Here is a 17,164-nt window from a genome sequence, read left to right as displayed (position 1 = left end):
TTGGTTGTGGCCATGGTGGGTGTGGCCATGGTGGGTGTGACCAGCTCAACATCACTCATGTCGGGGGCACCTTGGTGGCCAAGTGCTAAGGCAGGACTTTCCTGAGGCCCCCCCTTGCTCTTATAATCTCCTTCCTCCCTCCCTCCCTCCCTTCCTTTTCTTCTTCTTTCTTCCCTCTTTCTTCTCCTTTCTTCTTCACTTCTTCACCTCTTTCCTTATTTTTCCTTCCTTACTCTCTTCTCATCTTTCCTTCTTTATTTCCTTTCCCTTCTTGCATGCTCAGATGCAAAAGGGGAAACACTTTCCCTTTTGTTTTGTGTTTAGCTTGTTTTCATAGCCCTCTGCCAGCAAAAAAATGGAGCCCAGGGGAGCCACATGCACCCCCCCATGCCCCATTTTTGGCCACCATAGCCTCCTGCAGCCCTCTGCCAGCAAAATTGGGGGTGCATGTGCCTCCCCAGCTCCATTTTCACTGGCAGAGGCACCGTGGTCCAGTCTTTTGCTGTTTTCAGGCTGGCCCCAAGGGCCAGATCTACATACCCCATCGGGCGGATCTGGCCTGCGGGTTTTGAGTTTTACACTCCTGGTCTACAGAGACAAATGCAAAACTACATGGATGGGAAAAAAAATGAAGACATGAACATAGGATGATGAGGGCAAGAAAATTTGACTGGCTGTATATGTGAAAAGAATCTAGGCATCTTAGTTGATCAGAAGCAGAACATGTCAACAATGTAATGTAAAAGCAAATGGAACTCTAGCCTGCTTCAATAGAAGTATACTCAAGAAAAAGTTTCCTCTCTACTTCATTGATTAGACTGCATCTAGGTTATTGCATTAAATTCTGCCTTTTAGAAAGAAAAATGATAAACTGCAGCATGTTCAGTGGAAAGCAAAATTGATAAAAGGCTTGGTTTTAACAAATGTTAGAAGCAACGTGTATATTCAATTTGGAGAAAATAAGACTGCAGAGAAACATGATAGCTGTTTTATTTATTTCTATGAATAGTAATATATGCATTTATGTAATTTGTTGGTTGCCTAACTCACTATGACTCTGGGCAACTTACAATTAAAAACTAAAAAAATGGAAAGAGACAAAAAATCAATGGTATGTATATATATATATATGTATGGCATTCAGCTTTGTTCGGGTATTTTCCCACGTCATTGTAGTTGTGCTTTTAAAGTTGTAGCAATGTTTCGGCAGAATCTCATCTGCCATCATCAGGCTTCTGTATTGTGTCCGTCTGTGAGTCAGACTTTCACAGCCTTTTGGACGAACACAATACAGAAGCCTGATGATGGCAGATGAGATTCTGCCGAAACGTTGCTACAACTTTAAAAGCACAACTACAATGACGTGGGAAAATACCTGAACAAAGCTGAATGCATACATGAAGTACCGAAACTTAAGAATACACACACACACACACACACACACACACACACACACACACACAGAGGAATCTTACAGAAATTTTCAGAAAATAGGATCAAAAATAATGGATTTAAATACGAGGAAGTAAATTTTGGCTGTTTCAGATTATAGGGTATATCTTGAAGGGCTATAGATGTGTTGGTGTCTGACAGAATAACAGAGTTGGAAGGGATCTTGGAGATCTCCTAATCCAACCTCCTGCTCAAGCAGGAAACCCTATACCATTTCAAACAAATAGTTCTCTGATCTTTTCTTAGTTCTGGAGGGAAGTAGTTTCACCGATTAATTGTTCTAACTGTCAGGAATTAGTTCTAAGTTGGTTCTCTCTTTGATTAGTTTCCATCCATTGCTTCTTGTTCTGCCTTCAGGTGTTTTGGAGAATAGGTTGACCCACTCTTCTTGTTGCAGCCCCTTAGATATTGGAACACTACTATCATGTCTCCCCTAGTCCTTCTTGTCATCCGTTCATCTGTAACTGCTATATTGCCAATATCTGTGATAAAGAATTTACAAAGAAGTGAAAAACATTTTCATTCAGAATAAAACCATGGCAATGGCAGACTATGTTTTTATACCAAACATAGGAACATCTTATTGTTCTAAATAAGAAATGCTCTTCTTCAGCCTCCATCTAGACATTCAGAATTTTGAATAAACTGAAATTTATTTCTTAAAAAACCCTTAATTCTCAGTTCAAAAGAACAACAAAAAAGATTCCGCATACATTTGCTGGATTCCATGTAATATAATCTGTTTTTAGTCCCAAATCCTGAACACTAATCTCAGTTTAGAAGAGCTAAGTAAACATGCTGAAAGAGCTAAATAAAGGCCCTTGGATCATTGAGTGAGCTTTAAGTAAAGAGGAACTCTGTAGCCTCCACTGTGCCTCTGCAGAAGCCCTTAGAAGTTTTCTAAATTAATCAGTAGCACAAACGTAGACTTCGCTAATGATCTCCTTAACTTTATTATTCTCTTAGATTATAGTGATCAAAGAAAGAAGTCTTCCAAATACCTTGATCTTGAAGGCAAACCATAAAAATGAACATAATTATTTTGGGAACAATTGGGATTTTGTAGGGCTATATTTTCAAGCATCTATTATGCAAAACATCACAACCAAGGCTTAGCTTGAGCAATAGCGGTTCAGTTTTTCAGACAGAAAACTCACTAGACATGTTTCTGACTAAATAACTTAGCACATGCATACATAAATACCTGGAATGGCAGTACTCAAAACAGCTGAAAGCTGTTTCATAGATGTCTGCTTGTTTTCAGAAAGTAGTGATATAATTTTCTTTAACAGAGGATGTAATCCCAAAAAAGAACACAGTTAATAAAGCAAATTTTAGAAGAAGAGATTAGCTTATTTAGACTCACATTCTAAGAGAGATAGAAAAAAAGTTGAGAAACCAAGGAAACAAACAAGACTTGAAATAAAAAGAGTTTTATTTTCCAGTTATGAAAATTGTTGCAATAGAAATAGATTTTGGAACATTTTGCCTGCTACACATAGCTAAAAATGATGTATATAGCATTTTATTTCTTAGACTGCTTCAAGACATCTGGGTCCTAGTCTGTGGTGGGTTTCAAAACGTTTTCCTACCGGTTCAGTGTGAGTGTGCGCTTTGTGCATGCGTGGGCCAAACATGCGCTTTGTGCACATGCAGCATTTGCAACTCACCTTCTGCTGCAAGCCCTGTGTGCAAAACAGCTGACACATGGCAATTGGCTGTGCCACGCGAAGCAGCTGAGGTTGAAAAAGCCAGAAATAAAGGTCAGCACAGAGCTGGAGCAGGTGGGGAGGGCCCAGCAGTTGATCGTTGGAGCGAACCAGTTCACTCACAGATGATTGTCAGGGCTGAACTGGTAGAATACCACCACTGGTCCTAGTGCTATATATCAAAAATCATAACGCAGCCATTTTATTATTCCTTCAATGAATTTTCTCCAGGAAGAGAATTAAGAAAAAACAATGGAAATAATATGGAAATTTCACATAAATAATGGCATCAGTACTATGAACAGGACAATTGTGTGGCCCATCCCAAATTTGGGAACCCCCGTATTCAATGGGGATAGGATGTAATGTTTAATTCACAATGCAATCACATTCATGTTTACTCTGAAATAAGTATTTTCATTCTTTAATTTTCTTTGTCTGTGTTAATTTTTATTTTTGAAAAATCAACCCATCTGCTTTTACTCATAAAGAGTTTCTCAACTTAAAATGCACGGGGTCTTACAGAAAAATCTGATACCTGATGCCAGACGTCTCCAAACTTAGCAACTTTAAGACTTGTGGAGAAGACTTAAAGTTTTCAAGTTTGGGGATCCCTGCCTAAGGCAGAGTCTCAAAGATGATTCAGTAGGCCTCATTGGCCTCAAATAGCTTTTCCTAAACTGGAATATATATTTTCAGCACCTGTAATCCCAGCACATTTAAAAGGCAGCATGTTAAGGAAGGATGATCTAATTAGTCCTTAGTATGCCCTCAGATGAACTTTGCCATTGGTTCCAGGAGCACAGCAACAAGTTCCTAACAGATTACAACCATTCTTTGTAGAACTTGAAATTACAGTATAATGTTGGCTTTGATTGTACTGGAATTTTTATGAGAATGATGAGTGAAGGGCCCATTTCCACAGCAGTGAAGGTCAGCTCTAGCTGATGACTCACTTGTACCATCAATCTACATAAATAGCATGTGCTCAGATGATCATCTGGTAGAACTATCTGCATCACAAGGTTCCACATTTCCTCTACCCAGCATATATCCGCTGCAAGCCAGAGGGAAAATCTTAGCAAGTTTCCAGAAGAAACTTTAGAGAAAGAACAATACAGGGAGAGAAAGAATTAGGAAAATCATAACTTTCCCCTCCTTTCCCTGTAAAGATAAGTTTGAAAGAAGTATAGAATAGTGTTGGCTGCTGTTCCTGATAAACATCCTTTGCAATGAAGAAAATTTGTTTCATGGAGAATCATAGAGAGCAATCCTCTAGCAAAATGTTAGTGTTCACCTTTCAATGACTTGCAGCAATAAAGCCACAATCTTCTGATGTTCTGAACCAAAGCAATGCCACAGCAAATGCACAATTAGGCCAGCATGCATATATTGTTTTTGGTCTTTCCACATGGAAGGCTGGGTAGATCAGAATTATTGGCAAGACATGCTGGCTTACATTAATAGAATTCTTAAAAATGGAGAAAGAAGAAGGCCTATAAGACCCCCAATTCCAGAATGCACATTTGAGCTTGTGCCTTTGCTTTCTTCTCTGATCCTATACTTTATTTTCCTTTATTGTAACCAGTGGACCAATAGGTGGGATTATGTGAAAAACCCATAGCAGCAAAATAATATTGGTACTAGCAGAAAAACCATAAGTTTTACTGAATGATGAAACATTCCATTTAGGTTTTACCAACAATGAATCATACTTTGGATGGAACCCCCTTCTTTCCGCTCCCCAGTCATGAAATAGGGAAAAAAAAGGTTTCTTTGATGTTTTAAAAGTAGGCCATTGGTAATATTATCTTTGTGCCTGCTAGAGGCATTGGCCTTTAAAGCCATTATTGGAGTTGAAGTTTAAGACATATAGAAGTCATTAGATTGGAGAAATGTATTATATAAACTAACACCATGGCTCAGAATCCAATATGTGATCCTTCAGCCAAAAACATCATTGAGCAGAAAAATAACAGTTCATTTAGTGACCAAAGTTACAACAGTACTGAAAAAAGTGACCTATGACCATTTTTCATACTTATGACCATTGCAGATCTCCATGGTCACAGGGATGCTTGATAACTTTATGACAGTTTTATGACAGTTGCAGTGTCCCGGGATCATGTGATCACTTTTTGCATCCTTCTGACAAGCAAAGTCCATGGGGAAGCCAGATTCACTTAGCAACCATGCTACTCATTTAACAACTGCAGCGATTCGCTTAACAAATGTGGCAAGAAAAGTCGTAAAATAGGGCAAAGCTCACTTAACAAATGTCTCACTTAGCAACACAAATTCTGGGCTCAGTTGTGATCATAAGTCAAGGACTACCTGTATTATCTGTGAAGGAAGAGCAATCAGAACAAAGTAAATTAGCTTTAAAACTTCTTTGAAATAATGATAGATTATCATTAATCTTTAATTAGCACTTCAATTAGGCTTTGATCAGAGAAATGAACCTTTTGAAAGTTGCCAGAAATGTAGCATGTAATCCAGACAATATTTTAACATTAGAAAATTGGAGACTAGTTTTGTTTAAAAGGACCATTCATAAATAATGATCCATTTTACTGAATATCAATCATTGGATAGGACTCTGCTCCAAAAGGAACACAATACAAATCAGCCTGTAGAGGACAAGGAAGGACAAGAAAGGAGAAGAAGTAGCAACATGGTGGAATGCCATATCTGTAATGTTTTTTTTTGTTTTTTTTGTTTTGCTAATTTCATCTGTGGTAGAGTCTGCTCTAAGATAAGGCCAATTAGGCACTGGCCTAGGGTGCCAAAACTTAGGGGTGTCAAAATTGCCCCTCCTATGAATCATTCTAAAAATGAAAATATTTTCCACCTCCCTGAAGCTTAGCACTGGCTCCCCACAGGGCTGTATGCTCAGTCCCTACCTGTACTCACTGTACACACATGATTATGTATTGTCTGACCCATCCACTGTGAACATTAAGTTCTCAGATGATACTACTGTACTGGGTCTCATTACAGGTGGAAATGAAACAGCATACAGGCGGGAGGTTCAAAAAATATCCTCATGGTGCCTAGAAAACAACCTGCACCTAAACATCAGCAAGACAAAGGAGATGATGTTAGACTTCCGGAAGAAGAGAGAGGAACCCGCCCCACTTTACCCAGATTTTGTGATGATGTGTGAGTGGTATTTTGCTTTTATATATAGAGATTTCTGGAACTAATCGTATTATTTTTATTGTTTTATTGGCTATTTTCTTTTTATTTTAATTTACCATTGTGTCCTTTTTGGACAGCATATCCAGAAAATTGGTTTGAAGATACCTTAAGCAAATGGATCTGTGATACTAAATTCTACATCTATGAGGAGCTACAGAGCTGGGTGGATAGCAAACCTATGGCAAACTTTTTTTACAGATCTTTGTCCCTAGTCACAATTTTACATATATATAACACAATTATGCACATCAGAAAAAAGTTGCTCAAATGAAGGGTGTGAGGACTCTGTGATTGTCCTCAGCCCTCATTTTCTGCGTGATATTTTACCAGTATATCTGTAGGCTACTAGAAGCTATGTCAAATTGTTCAAAATTACTGTTTTAACTAATACAGATGAAAGGCAGAGAGAAATGAAATGTCTACATCGCCCCAGATTGTTTTGTGAAAAATTACCCAATAATATCCCAAACCCCAACCCCAACCAAGAAATAAGCAACAAACGAGCCATGATACTGCCCAAGAGTCAAACTCTTACCGAGCCCAAACCAATTTGTAATTCTATCCCCTTTGCATCTGTCAAGTTTGGTACATAATGTAGCAGCCTCTCTATGAAATGGTCTATTCCCACGGAGAATTTCATTAGAGAATGATGCTGCATGCGAAAAGTAATTTTGTTTTATTTGCCTTGCGCATATGGGAATATTTATCTTCAAAGTTTTTTCCTCTGGCTCAGAGGCTGCTTTGTAAAACAGATGGTCTTGTGTGGCCTAATTGTACGATGATTTGTTGTGTGATTCAGTAGCATTGTTTATTTATACAGTGGTTTGATGGAATTTGTACACTGCATAATATTGTTCCACAGTGCTTTCCTTCAGGAACACATCCCATTTCGTGGCTGCAGTTGTAATTAGAGGGGGGTTTGGAAGACCCTTTGATCTCAGTTCACTTGCTGCACTGAACCAGCAACATTAATGAAGATGAGTCCTTGCTGAAGCCAGCCTTGGCTGCTGGATTTGAAGATTTAGAAAGTATATTTATCACTGCTGTCATGTTAGTGAAATCACTGCTATTTGCTATTAGATGTTGCTCCAATATTCAATTCTAGAGTACTCTACTAATAAAAGTGTTTTCATAACGGAAGGGCCACCACACATGATAAACATTTCAGGGACCAGCCAGAATATCTAACACGGGGGTGTCAAACTCACATCGTCATGGCGGTGTCACATGACGCCAAAAAAAAAAAAAAAAACAACCCAAAAAAAAACAAAAAAAAAAACCACCCCCCCCCCCCCCCCCCCCCCCCCCCCCCCCCCCCCCCCCCCCCCCCCCCCCCCCCCCCCCCCCCCCCCCCCCCCCCCCCCCCCCCCCCCCCCCCCCCCCCCCCCCCCCCCCCCCCCCCCCCCCCCCCCCCCCCCCCCCCCCCCCAACCCACCCCCCCCCCCCCCCCCCCCCCCCCCCCCCACCACACCCCCCCCCCCCCCCCCCCCCCCCCCCCCCCCCCCCCCCCCCCCCCCCCCCCCCCCCCCCCCCCCCCCCCCCCCCCCCCCCCCCCCCCCCCCCCCCCCCCCCCTCCCCCCCCCCCCCCCCCCCCCCCCCCCCCCCCCCCCCCCCCCCACCCCCCCCCCCCCCCAACCCCCCCCCCACCCCCCCCCCCCCCCCCCCCCCCCCCCCCCCCCCCCCCCCCCCCCCCCCCCCCCCCCCCCCCCCCCCCCCCCCCCCCCCCCCCCCCCCCCCCCCCCCCCCCCCCCCCCCCCCCCCCCCCCCCCCCCCCCCCCCCCCCCCCCCCCCCCCCCCCCCCCCCCCCCCCCCCCCCCTGAGTCGCAACTTCCTTCCCCTTTCTTAAACTGGGTGTGGGTGTGACCAGTGCATGATGCATCTGGCCTGTGGGCTGAGAATTTGACAGCCCTAATCTAGCACTAATCTATATCGATAGTTGTAATAACACTCAGCAAAAGTCTATGACAGAATCCATCCATAAGCTTCCTCTTCATTTCATAAGGAACATTAACTTTCTTCTACTGAAACAAACAAACAAACAAAAACCCAAACAAACAAGAATGTCTCCTTTTTCATCTTCATTTTGACTGCTAGAATTTCCTTCATTGTACCATTAATGCACATTTTGTTCTTTGATAATCAAAAAGCTTGTTCCTGGATGAATTCTCAAACTTTTTTGGGGAAGAAAACTCTCCAACTCTGTCAACTGGGGATTTATTTTGATCAATGTTGAAGAGGGACTCCTATTTTTAAAAAAACAACTTAAGTTGTTCTCTGACTGGATGCCAGAATTCTAAACTTGGTGACTTATTCTGTCACTAAATATTCCTCCAACTAAAGGCTAGTGATTTCCGAAGACCTGGCTTCAAATTAGTAATATTGTACATATTTGCTTTTCTTTTCATCAAGTATATTTTGGGCATATATCTAAGCTCAGTTAGAGCTCCACATTTCCTAGTCATAATTAATCAATATCTAAGTTAACAGCTGATTGAACAGAATAAGTATCAGATTTCAGTCTTCAATTCATTGATTTTCTAAATGTAAAATGCAGCATTTTTGTAATTAATCACATTTAATTACATTATTGTTGTATTGGTGACAAATGGATGACTCTAACATCCAAACATTGGCATATGCCAAAAGCCAACTTTACATTTTCAGTTTATATATTGGAAGAAGCATATAGAAGAATATCATGCTATCTCAGAAAAGAATTAAACCAAAATGAATGTTTCACCAAGGAAATATACTCCCAACACCCACTTAGAATAAGTAAATGATCGCTTTGATTTGGACACAGTGGCAATAGTAAATAATAGTTAACCTTTTCTGTTATATTTCTATTTCATGAGTCAATTCTTACTACACCTTTTTATGGCTTTCCTAAAATTTCCTAGCCTCCAAAAATATATGAGCTCAAGGTAGTCCAGATATTTTTGTTTTACATTTATGAGAACTGAGAGTTACAGTACAACATAATTTAGGTTGGGAAACGTTGCTTAGTATTTAATTTTTATCTATAACTGTAAAACTAGCCCATTAAGTCTCCCACCTATATACGGAGCAATCTAATAGAATAATCACATTTCTAAATATGCGTAACATTTTTCTTATATGTTGCCACTGGAAGCTAAATTGTTATTCAGATCTAGAAATGTGATTGTAAACTCATCAGGTGTTTTTTTTTTGGAAGGCTTCAGCTAACTATTGCTATAGACCTGTCATTCATGAGTGCAAGGTAAATATCTTTGTATTTTCCAATTTTCTTGGCTGTCTGCATGCAAGTTCATTTTCAACATTACCTTATAATTAATGACTGTTGTAAGAAACATGTTCAAAATTATACTCAGCTGGAACTCCTTGAACTCTGTTACTATGAACCAAGCACTGTCCAAAACAGACTTTCCAAGCATTACAAAACATGCAAATGTGCTGTTTGGCTAGTCTATTATCTCTCTCCATTTGAATTTTTATTGAGTAGATTGGGCATCCATAATTTTATGCACCTTTAAAAATGATGCTGTTCCTTTTGTTCATGAATAGCAATGGTTCTCTTTCTTCTTAAAATGTTTCTCTGCTTTGTGGAGAAACGTTACAACTCACCTCAGATGTGCACTACCAAGGTAGGTGTGTCAGCTAACAGCAGGACTACCTCTCTCCAATTGTCTCGGCTCATATTATAAGATCTGACAAGGTCAGCAAACTATGGATCTCCTCACTGAAGGATATCATTTCATGGAACTCCAGAACTTTGTCTTCTGTCATCACTCCTATACTTTGCAGCAATATTACCATGTAGCCTAACCCTGGTATTCTTTAAGAAGGCTAAAAAGATCTGGCTCTTCCAGCAGGTTTTTGGCTGTAATGTTTTGTGAACCCTCTAGTATACAAGCACTATTTTGTTTGTGGCATTCATAGGATAACTGTTTTGTATTTATTCTTCTTGTACTGTCATGTTATATTTTTAATATTCTGCATGCTTTTTTGAGTTGTTCAAACATATGGCAGTCTTACAAAACTAACAGACAAATAAATAAAACTATTCTTGAGTCAGTTTTATGTGCAATTTAGTGACAAATGCTGGATTTCCCAATCTAACTAAAGTTTATTTAAAATATAAAATAAAGTAGGAAGCTGGTTTAATGCAAAGCAAAGCCCCAGTTTTCTTTAGGTCATGATTATACTTTGTCCTGAAATGTATAGTTTTAATATTTTGAAAGGAGGATTTTTATATGTCCATGTCAGAGTAGATTCCTTTGTTGAAGCAGTTTGGGATTGATCTGTGACTGAATATTGAGAACACTAGTAAGAAAAAGAGCTCAAGGAAGCACTTGGGTTTGTTTCTGTGTCTCTATGCATGCCTGTAGTTTAACATTGTCATTAGTTCCTCCAAAACCTCAAAAATAAAAGAGATTGGGGTTTGTGTATGTGTATGTGTGAATATATATAATAGATGCTAGAATAGGATGCTTCTCCATTGGATAACAAGTGAGTGTGTAATGATATGTAGAAATGATCTTGGGTGACAGGGGAAAAAGCCACAGTCCAATAAATGAAATCAGACTCCAAAAGAAGCATAGAGGTGGAGAAAGCATCTCAGAAAGGACCCTGCCTAGTTTTGGAGAAAATAAAATAAGGAAGGGGAGAGGTACTTTCAAACTTTCAAGATTCTGCTATTATAACCTTACAATAAAGATAGTGTTAGTACTGACGATTGGTGCTTTTTGTTTGAACCATCCTGAAGGCCTGATAGACAATTTAATTCTGCTGCTTCCTTCAAACTCAAAATGGGTCCCAAATGCAATTCAACTGCTGTTCACTACATTTAAAGACCTATATAGTTTTGGACTTTGGTATTTTTTTTCAAGATAAATTCTGCCAGCTGAACCAATGCCAGATCTTTGATTAGCCATGGATACAATGCAATGTCTGGGTCTGAAGAGCTTCCACCTTAGGAATTCCCAACTTACAGAATAGCTTGCAAGGCAAGGATGGATCTCCTATTACAGCTTTTCAGAAAGTTTAAATCTTTCCAAAAGATCTAGACCATCTGGGGAAGAGGCACTTTGGGGATTCATTGCAGAATTATCAATACCAGAATTAATTTCTTTACACTGTTATATTGCATTATATTTTCTATTGAATATTTTTATTACTTTTGTATTTGTTATATATTTTGGTGAACTTAAAAGAGTTTGATTGGACTGAAGTGGTGCAAAATTTTCAAAATGAATTTTAAAAGTTCAGTAATGTTGCCAACCAGAAGCAATAGCAGTAAAATGTTTAAAAGATTAGGACCAACCCTGCCATTAGGTTGACAGGTGAGTCCCTTAGAAAGAAGATGCTGGGAGCAAGAGAGATGTTAAAATGTAGGAACAGTGGATTCCACTTAGCTTGTCCCATAGCCCTAAAGCAGCCATTTCTGCTCAGATGGGATGAAAGATTATTCCCCTTGAATTAAAATAAGATTTTATTGAAAGTAAAATTAGCAGACACTCAACAGTGAAGTTGGTGTCATAAAATTTAATAAATAAAAATAAAAATTAAAAAGCGAAGTGTAATATGTATGGTAGCAGGTGAAATTTTTTGTTTTGTTCTTTGCTTCAAGTATTGCTAGCATATTGATGACCATATATAACTGCAGAAATCAGTAAGATCATTAAATGGAAGGATAGAAATAAGAAAGCTTTAACTTTTTGCCACCATATTCTAGTCATCTAGAGTTCTGCAGCTTCAATCTGGTAGTACTAGATAACCTACTATGGAGATTTGATTATTTCATTAGTTGAAGCAATGACCAAACTCTCAAAAGTTTAAACACTGAAACAAGGCCTGAAGCTGGAAGTGTGTCAGCTTTGGAAGCCATTTCCATGCTGCCACAAGTGGGAGGGGGGTGGATTCAATTGAGTAGCTCTAAGTAGACAAAATAAAATTCTTTTGTTAGTTCAAGATCATTGGATATGGTGCAGGATGAAAAAAGGATCTTACTTTTGGACGGATCATGGTTGAGCCATGTGATTTGATGATGGCCAAGGGGGGATGGATTTGCAGTTTGGGAATTGTGGGAAATCCGAAACCTTTCAGATTCAGGATTCTACAGATGTGCCAGGTGCTATTCTAATAAAGGTACTTTTGAGATATGTTTGAGATATGTTACTGATAGGAATGGAGGTTTGCTGGAATGCTGACATTATCCCGAATCTGCAACAAACTCCAGCACCCCAAAAGGGGCTGTCAGGGGTGCTGAGCCCCAGCATTGATTCCAAAACCGGAGCAGCGCAAAGTCTCAGTGAAGATGGAAGAATTGGAAGGAGATACAGAAGGTGCTATGGGGCTGGACACCAGAGAACTAATTGAAGCCCCCAGCCCCCCTTCTGAAGAGGTGGTGCAGGCATTGGAGGCTGCAGAGGAGAGATGGAGGTTAGGAGCCAGGCCCAAGGAGACGGACTCATGGAGAAGCTGCCAGATGGAAATGAATCCAGGGATGAGACCAGGGGAGATGCTGCCTGAATACCTCTCTTTCTCCAGCCCCCTGAGAACTGCCCACAAGACAGAGTAGAGAAGTGGGGGGATGTTGGGATCTGCCAACTCCCAAGACTGCAACCTGTGGCATCCATCCTGAAGCCAGTCATTGGCAGGAATCCCAGAATAACTCCAACAACTTAAGGTGGAAAGTTATGTCTCTCACAGCCACAACCTCTCCAGATGAACTGGGTCCTAATGCAGCCCACCTTTACTTTCCCAAGCCTGAGAAGTGGAGGAGGAATCACTGGGGCATTGGTTGGAGGGGGCCTATGAAGCAGCCCAGGCTGGCAGGCTCGAGTTTCAAGGGAGAGACACCAGATGCAGCCAACCTTGCGTACATTACAAACCCCAAGCCCTCCCCCTCCACAACCAGAAAGGAGATTACCCCCTGCAGAGAGTATTCTTCCAGGGTGGGGATTTTATCCTGGTCAAGGGTGGGTCCAATGTCAGTGGATGCCAGCACCCATTGCACCACCTGGTTTTGGAGCACCCTGGCCCCAAAGAGAAGCGGTGATCCCTTCTCAACAAAGGGATCTGCACAGGCAGCAGACGGCAGCCACCTCCCTCTTCCCATTGTGGGGAAGAATGCAGCAAGTGGTCTCTTCTCAGCAGGTGCCAATTCAGCCGCCCCTTGGAGCAACCCTGCAGAGACCCTTCTTCCAGAGAGTCCCAACACAGCCACCCCTTGGAGTCCCCCTCCAGGGTTCCCATATTCCTCAGCAGGATCTGTACTTTCCATCCCAGCCCCCAGTTGCTATGGAGATCCCACCCACTCCTCTCAGACCGGACCAAATGGCTTTTAAAGTAACGTTTGATGGATGACATGAACATTTTGCTTATTTTCTCACTCGGATCTGGTCCAACATAGATAGATTTGGAACCCAACATGCAACAGATCGTGACCTGGTTGCTGCAATCCCAGATGGGATGAATGAGGGAGATGCTTCTGATTGGGTGGCTCAATTGCACTACAAACAAGCTCCAGAACTTTATGATGTGAATACCTCCCTTGAATTCCTTAGCTTTAGGTTTGAAAATCCTGATAGAATTGAGGAAAATGAAGACAAATTAATGGAAAAGAAACAAGGCAAGAGATCCTTAAAAGATTTTGTATGGGACTTTAGACTGGCCTGAGAGAATACTGTTACATTATTTCAAGAACGCTATTGACCCAGAAGTTAAAAAGGCCTGTAACATTAGAGGAATACCCGAGACTCTAAAACTGGACAGGGAGATCAACCCACAAAAAAAAAAAACCTCCCTGAAAGCCCTCCTAGGAGAGCTGTGACCAGAGGACCTCTGACCAGACCTGCTGCAGTTGCTCCTACCTGACCCACCAGAATGATAAAGTGCTATCGTGGTGGCCAGGATGGCCATAGAGCAGCTGACTGTCTGGCTCCTGCACCTGTTCCACAAGCTCCACAACCAAGGCCCAGTACAGCCACCAGATGTCAAAGAAATCCACAGAAGCCTCCCAACACTAGACGGTTTGCTAGGCACACCATAGAGGGTCCCTCCACACAGAAGGGAGCAATGAACTTCCAGCCCAGGAAATTCTCTCCACAGAAGCCAATGAAGAAGACGACCCCATGGTGAGTGCTGCCATCACCCCTTTTATAGTCAAAGTGAAGTTGGTGATGCCTGACACGGGGGAGGCAGGGGAGATAGAAGCCATAATACCAGGTGTTCCAGATGCCTTATTGGCCTCCCCATCATTAAACAATTAGGAATAAAACAAAAAACCTGAAACACCCAATCAGGTTTGAACACGTAGATGGGACTCTAATTGGGAGAGTCCCAGCCACACAAATTACAGAGTTGACCAAACTAGAGATGGGGAGACACTGGGAACTCATATGTTTTGTAGTGGCCCCAAAAATGTCAGAATCTCTCATATTGGGACTTGCTTTGCTGGATAAATTGGCCCCTACCATCAAATGGTAGGACGGATACTGAAATATCATAATTGGGGTTGGCCCACTGCCCCGTCCCTCCCACAAAGAAACTGCCACCCAACAGAGGTTCCCAACCAGAAACAGTAGCCACCGCTTCAGATTCTCTTCCAGGTGCACCCCAAGTCCTTAAACAATACAGGGATTTGGCTGAGGTTTTCAGCGAAGAGGAATGCAATGTCCCCCCCCTCGTACCACTGATTGTGCCATAGAGTTAGAACCCAGGGCAAAACTGCCAAAACCAAAGATGTATTCAATGACACCAGCTGAAATGACTGAATTGAGAAAATACATAGATAACAATTTGGACAGAGGTTTTATTGAACCTGCCAAATCTAGGTTGGCCGCCCCAGTGCTGTTCAAAGAAAAAAAAAATGGTGGATTGAGATTATGCATTGATTTTAGGGGCATAAATGGGGTATGCATAAAAAATGTACCCCCTCCCCCTCATGAAGGACTTATTAAATCACCTGGATAAAAGCAAGGTCTTCACCAAACTAGATTTGAGAGAAGCTTACTACCGAGTCCACATAAAGGAGGGAGATGAATGGAAAACTGCCTTCAACTGCCCTCTGGGTAGTTTCCAATTCTGAGTCATGTCTTTCAGACTCCAAGCCCCCGCCCCCGCAGTATTTATGCAACTCATCAATGAAGTGTTACATCCACACCTATACAAAGGGGTCCTCGTCTACCTGACTGACATTCTTATATTCAGCAAAACCATCGAAGAACATGTCAAATTGGTCAGACAAGTGCTGAAAAGACTCTTAGCCACCAAGTTATATGTAAAGTTGTCAAAGTGTGAATTCCACAAACAGTCACTGGATTACCTAGGCTACTGAGTGTCTAACTAGGGGATTGAGATGAACCCTGGAAAAGTGAAAGTGGTGCTATACTGGCAACCCCCCCAAAAAAACACGTAAACAACTTCAAAGCTTTTTGGGTTTTTCAAATTTCTATAGACAATTCATTCTGTCATTTGGCAAGGTTGCCCACCCTTTAACAGAGTTATTGAAAACTGGGCCTTCCCCAACCAAACTAAAACCCAATCTACCCCTTGCTTGGACAATGGACTGTCAGAAATCTTTTGAAACTTTAAAACTCCTATTTGCCACTGAGCCCATCTTCCAGCACTCAGACCCAACCAGACTTTTTATAGTCCACGCTGATGCTAGTGATGTGGCTGTGGTGGTGATTCTTCTCCAGAAGAACTCTCAAGACCAGCTAATGCCTTGCGCTTATGTGTCCAAAAAGTTGACAGACACAGAGCATAGGTGGGCGGTTTGGGAAAAAGAAGTGTTTGCAGTGCAATGGGCTTTACTATCTTGGAGGCATTTCCTGGAAGGAGTGAAGGAGCCTTTTGAGGTGTGGACTGATCACAAGAACCTTAAGACTCTAAAGACACCTTGAAAGCTATCACCTAAACAAGTCCTCTGGGCTCAATATTTCAAGAGATTCAATTTTAACATGAGATATATCCTGGGAGGTGGGGGACATACAGGCAGATGTCCTGTCGAGAAAACCCCAATTTGGCAGTTGCCAGGAGGAGGTAGTACAGACTATTATATCAGAAGCCCAACCCACAGGCCAAGTAACTACCCGAGGCCAAGCCAACCACAATCCCAGATGCCTAGAAGATAAACTGACAATTGAGTTGAAAGCAGCCCTTTTGACCGATCCCTGGTTTGTTGAACATCAAACTGGTTTGACAATGAACAAAGGATTGGCTTGGAAAGGAACAAAAATTTATGTACCCAATACTCTAAGACTAATGATACTGAAGTGTAGCCATGATTCGCAGTTGGGGGGACACTTTGGGTTCTTAAAAACCCTGCATTTAGTCAGGAACAGTTCTGGTGGCCAAAAATGAAACCTGATGTTGAGGACTTTGTGAAAAGCTGCTCAATTTGTGCCACTATGAAACACCGAACTGGAAAACCCCCTGGCCTCCTTCAACAAGTAGCTGAACTAACGAAGCCGTGGGAAGAGAATGAGAGTGGAGGAAATACCGTGATTTGGACTGTCATCAACTTATTCTCTAAGCAAGCCCACTTTATGGCCTGTAACGGATTACTTTCGGCTAAGAAACTTGCAAAACTGTTCGTGAAGCATATCTATAGGTTCCATGGAGTACCTTGTAGAGGAAGTTTCTGAAGTCCATTGGGTCATCCCAAGGGCTTTCCCCACCATTCCATCTTGCGTACAATGGGGCAGCAGAGAACAAATGCCATGATGGAACAATACATTATATGCTATGTAAATTATCAACAGGAGAACTGGGCGGAGCTGTTGCCATTTGCAGAAGTTGCTTACAATAATGCA

At 41.7% G+C, this 17,164-nt stretch overlaps 1 pseudogene; it reads left to right on the top strand.

Annotated features, from left to right (window-relative positions):
- The first annotated feature begins 13,343 nt into the window (after positions 1-13,343).
- Positions 13,344-14,486, top strand: LOC148132800 (uncharacterized; annotated as a pseudogene).
- Positions 14,487-17,164: the final 2,678 nt, after the last annotated feature.

Source organism: Notechis scutatus, chromosome 1, assembly GCF_049901735.1.
Source record: "Notechis scutatus isolate UNSWTSFEM ecotype Mainland chromosome 1, rNotScu1.2, whole genome shotgun sequence".
NCBI classification, from domain to species: Eukaryota; Metazoa; Chordata; class Lepidosauria; order Squamata; family Elapidae; genus Notechis; species Notechis scutatus.
This window is presented reverse-complemented; position numbering and strand designations above follow the sequence as displayed.